Below are 6,138 nucleotides of genomic sequence, written 5' to 3'. Positions count from 1 at the left end.
AGCTGGGAACATGCTCAACATTTAGACCACAGAAGTCTAGATGTTACAAAAACATGGTTATAGAATAAAAAATAAGGCAAAGCTCTGGAACTCATTTTATTATTCTAGGAACAAGGTTTTAAAAAGTATTAGTGATGATATATTAACAGGAAAATAACATATTAGAAACCAATAAAGTCTTAGATAAAAATATTCATTTATAATAATAAATGGGTCCTGTAGCTTGGGTCCTGTAGCTCATGACCAGGAATCTTGTATAAATAACACCTATCAATTGAGAATGAGTAAACATTAGGAAATATCAATAAGTTATAAAATAATAAGTGATTCAATTGTGACCTTTGGATTTCCTAATCTACTGATTATTGATAGTCAAAAAATGTAAAAAAGTTGATGAGATGGATGAAACCCTTGAAGAGCACAAATAACTAAAACTGCCTCACAGGAAACAGAAAATATGTCTAGTTCTTTAAAAATTACATGTATTGCATTTGTTATTTAAAAACCTTTCCAGAACTTATGTCCACACAGAAGTTTCCCTTGGATATTTACATCTTTAACCATAACTGCCCAAACTTCGAAATAACCAAGATATCCTGTAATTGGTGAATGGATAAATAAACCATGGTACATCCAGACAATAGAATAGCATTTTGTGCTCAAAAGAAATGAGCTATCAAGCCATGAAAATACAGGGAGGAAACTTAATTTTATTTTACTAAGTGAAAGAAGCCAATTCTCTGAAAAGGCCATATACTGTAGAACTCTTACTATATGACATTCTGGAGATAGCAAAACTATGGAAACAGAAAAAAGATCAGTGGCTGTCAGGGTTTCAGGGATAGGAGGGATGACTAGATAGGGAATGGAGGATTTTTAACACCATGAATATATTCTTTGTGGTACTGTGAAAATGGATACATGCCATTATATATTTGTCCAAACCCATAGCATGTACAATACCAAGCATAAACCCTAATGTAAAGTATGAACTTTTGGTGATTAAAATTTGTCAAAGTAGATTCATTGTTGTAAACAATGCACCATTCTTTCAGGAGCTGTTGATAATGGAGGAGACTGCATGTATGGGGGCAGAGAGTATGAGAAATCTCTGACCTTCCTCTACATTTTCCTGTGAACCTAGAACTACTCTAAACAAAGTCTTAGAGAAACAAACCTTCCCAAAATGTATTCATATTTCACTAATGAATTCTATCAAACATTTAAAAATAAATCATTTCAATTCTATCATAGGACTCCCCCCACCCCGAAAAAAAAATCATGTGCACAATGAATCATAGAATGTCACTTTACTTATCATTAGGGTTTTTACAATGTAATTGGCTAAGGATCTTAAGAGAGTATCACATTGGATCTAGTGTGGGCCCCAAATTCAATGACTGGTGTTCTTATTAAAAGAGGAGAAAACACAAAGACACAAAAAAATAAGGCCATGGGAATATGAAGACAGACCTACACAGCTGCTAAGCCAGGCAATGCCAAGGATTGAGGGAAGTCACCAGAAGCTAGAAGGGAAAGAAGCCAATGCACCTACACAAACTCTTTGAGAACACAGGAGGACTGAGTACTTCAAAATTATGACCTAGTTCTCTTTACTGCACTTTTCTATAAGTGCAAGACAATTCCTGAATAAAACTGAATTATATATTACAGAATTCCAATAATTAACAGTATAATTACATTGTAAAATTATGAGAAATAATAGTTGGATATGATAGCCAGGAAACAGTCTGTGATTTTAGTCTCTTGGGAAAAAAAAACACATATCGAGGGAATTAAGGAAAAATATTCATACAAAGTACATTTACTATATAAATATTTAAAATCATTTCATATAGTAAGTCAATAGTTTGATCTTTGAAACAGTATTTTAAATATAAAAGGTTAAAATGTGTTTTTAAAAATTATCTCTCAAAAATTAATGTCATTATTTAAATGGCAAAATAATTCTATGCAATTCATTTGCATAGAAAGATTTTTCCTAACACATATATAGATTCTGATCTATAAGTGAATGTTAAAATCAATTTGCAATTTATACATTTTTATTGAGAAATTACTTAGAGTATGATTTACCCTTTTAAGCATACAATTCCATAATTTTGGGAAAAAATATAGTCATGTACCTACCATCTAATCCAAAATAATAGGAAAGCTTCAACACAATATAAGTTAATTTTTTGACAAGAAAATTCCAAACATTTTATACATTCGAATATAAATATTGGTGAGTTTAAATATTTGCTCATTCAGCAGACATTCAGTATATCCTTAACAGACTAGAGGCTATAGTCCTAAATTTTAATATTTTTGTATCTTTCTCTTTTCATCCTGTTATTTAAGAGAATTTGTATTTTGGCAGGAGCATGCTAGGACCACTGAATCCAATAGAGGTGACTTTGCAACACTTCTTAAATAACACATACAATTAAATAAACTTTAAGAAAATTGTTAATAACACTTTTTTCCCTAGTCATTTTTTCTCATTAGTTTCTCTTAGGAAAAAATTATCAATCCATCCTAAAATTTTTTTTTATCTTTATTATTCTAGATTTCCTGGCTTCCATAAGAATACCCATATTTCATTTATGGTAAAGTAAGATTTTTGTAAAAATGTAGCACATAATCTTCAGTGTTATTTTTATATTACTCTCCCCAGTACAAGGGAAGGAAGATAAATTGTAATCTTAAATAACACTTGGGTATTATTAAAATCCTATCACTCAATTCATGAAAATACTTAATTTCACAATGTTTTGTCATCTTATGGTGTTTCTTGATCTATTGCTATTATTTTGCGTTTAATGACAAGTATGTTAGAAGAACAGTGCATATTTACAAATCTCTGTTCATATTAGCACAACAGGGGAAGTGAGTCAGAGCCTTTAGGAACAATCAATACCAAAACAACTAGTTTCAGAAATTTGAAAAAAAAAAAGAAGAAAAAAAGTTGATGGATGAGATCAATAAAATCTCACTTGACAATTAATAGTGGGTAATAGTCTCAGAGTCACACAGGTAGTTTTCTCTGATCTGAGTACTTTTTAAATAATCCATTTATAAGCACTGGCAGTATTAGAATATTTTATGTAGCTTAGTATCTATAATTAAATTGACCTTTTTCTATTGCTCTGCATTTACTTTCTCTGTCACTGGACTGAAGAATGGTGTCCTTACTGAGCAGTGACATATGACAGGTATCCTTTATCATTGAAAATTTAATCAAAAGCTAGTAGAGAGATTCAACACCACTTCAAGTCTTTTCTAAGCGAGGACAAATGCATTTTTAAGAGAGCAACTAAATAATTGGTTAAGAGATATTCAAAATCTCAAAGCTTCTACCATTATCTTAAGTCAAAACAAGACTCTTTCTCTTCACTTTCTCCTTCTTTCCTTCTCTCCATCTCTCCTACTTTTTGACCTTCATCATTTCAGTGTAAGTCATTTATTCAATACTTATTCAGCAATACTATGACTTACATCTTTTTGTTGTTGTTGTTGTTGTTCCCATTGTTCTTATAGGCTAGGGAAACAGATAAAACACCAAACTTCCTTTGCCCTGACATTGATGGGGTATTTGCCATGAGCTTTTTTTTTTTTTATAGGTGTCTGCCTACTGATCAATTGTTTAGTTTATAAATACAAATGTGAAAGGGGATATGGAGTTTTTTGTCATTGAAAATTACCATGAGATCATATGCTTCATTTTAGAAGGTAAATTTTACTAAAAAAAAAATTTAAACATTTTAAAGAATATTAAAAATCTATATGACCATGTTGGAGATGGTATGATTTAAACCACTTCATCAAGAGGGGTGCCTGGGTGGCTCAGTTGGTTAAGCGACCAACTTTGGCTCAGGTCATGATCTCTCAGCTTGTGAGTTCAAGCCCCGTGTCAGGCTCTGAGTGTCAGGCTCTGTGCAGACAGCTCATTGCCTGGAGCCTGCTCCAGATTCTGTGTCTCCCTCTCTCTGCCCCTCCCCAACTCATGCTCTGTCTCTCAAAAATAAATCAACATTAAAAAAAAAAAAACACAGAGTTAAAACACTTCATCAAGATTTAATATTTCATTTCATTCCATATATACTTTCTGTTGCATCTGACAAGGATGTGGGGAATTAGTGATTAGAAAAGATATGTGTATTTAACATTCAAGTCCTTAGTTATATTTTATATAAGTCAATCTCCTTAGTAAGTCAAAATTCAAACCTCCTCTCTGTAAATTTAGTCATATATTATAATTAAAAGTTGTAGCTTTTACCTAGGGATACTTAATATTCAGTTTCACTCCAAGTATTTATATATTTAAAAATACTGTTACTTGAATACTCATGAAGCACATACATAAGTACAAGTTTAATGTGGATACACTGAATTTATTAATGCTTCTAAGTAAATAAAAGTTTTATATTGGCAAATTTGACATGTGCTGTTAACCTGCTATAAAATTAGAATATTGCTTTATTTGATACTACCTCCTAATACTCACTGAATTTTCCAATATTTCATTATTCTCTATAGGCTACCATTTTTGTAAGTACTTTAATAGAAAAAAATACAAAGATATGTGAATGTTGTTATGGGAATACTTCAACATGCATTCAATACGTAAAATATTAATTAACAAAGGCAATTTTGATCATACCAGCAAAACCAAAGTATTCATAATTATACAAAGGAAGTGAGCTTATATGAAACAACCTATACCCTAACACCCAACATGAATGTGCTCTCCAATACACTCTTAACCATTCCACTGAGGTCAAAGTAAACTGAAATAAATTGACATATGTTTGAAATACTTGTCATGAAACACAAAGATGAAAACTGCGGGATAATTAACATTTTGGGTGATTTAAAATTTACCTTTAACTTGATAATTAAATGTTGTGACATCATCTTTTAATTTTTGAATGCTTTTGTTTTGGAATTTACGTTTTTTAAGTCATGAAATATCACAAAATTTCACAGATTAGAGAACTGAAGATTAGGAAATTAACCATTTTTATGTAGATACTCATAGATTATGAATGGCACAGGTGAGATTTTAATTCATGTTAAACACTCTAAAGCATCTATTGTATCAGACCCCAAAAGTCTACATATGATAGACTAAATTTCAGAGAATCATAAAAATTTTATACCTGACCTATTTGTATGTGCTTTAAATATAATTTTCATTTTTTCTTAAAGTAGAGAAGTATACTCATCTGACATCACTTTCTATAGTTTTTAATATCAGCTTTAAAAAATTCTTACCCATACCTAATCCAGCAGCATTTTATTTTGTCCTATTTATCAATCTTTCAGAAACATTTCAACTATTTTCTATCGAAAGAACAATTTGTATTATTTTATACCCATATCTCATTGGTCCATAGGAAATAAAATTATTTTAAATATAATAACACCTACAATTGATATAAATAGCTTTGTGACTTGAACAGGTAATTCCTGGTAAGTAAAACACTCAAATACTGAGAAAAAAACACTATCTTACCATTGAGTGATTTAATACACCTTGTCAGAGTCAGGAAATATGTCTTACAGCAAAATAGAAAGCATGCATTAATCCATAATGGAATCCTATTTCAAAAATCTTCCATTATATAGCACAAATTTAAGGTTTGTTATGTGTGACACATAGTGATAAAATTCCATAAATTTCAATAATAACATTTGGAAAAGACTACAAGCTCATTTGTGTATTCCTATATAATATCAGAATACTTAAAACCCATTAGATGCTGAGTGAATATTTGTTGAATGAAAAGTTGGGTGGTGCGGTGTATAACATTTAGCTTTCAATCTCAGAATAATTCATTCATTTTATTTAACACATAATTATTGAACACCTAACTGAGGTAGGCATGTTTACAAACATTGGGAATAGAACTATGATCATAGTAGAAAAAAACCCTGCCCTCACGAAAGCTACATTTTAGTGCATGATGCACTAAAATATAAATATAATATATTGCACTAAAATATGCAATATAAGATAAATTAGTAAAAAACTTAAAAAGTAGAAGGTATTAGATAAAATGAACTATCGCTAAACTGTGTAGTGACAAGTGCAAAAAATTGAAAGTACTAATCATTGATCAGTTTTAGTAC

The sequence above is a fragment of the Acinonyx jubatus genome, chromosome B3, assembly GCF_027475565.1.
Source record: "Acinonyx jubatus isolate Ajub_Pintada_27869175 chromosome B3, VMU_Ajub_asm_v1.0, whole genome shotgun sequence".
NCBI classification, from domain to species: domain Eukaryota; kingdom Metazoa; phylum Chordata; class Mammalia; order Carnivora; family Felidae; genus Acinonyx; species Acinonyx jubatus.
This window is presented reverse-complemented; position numbering follows the sequence as displayed.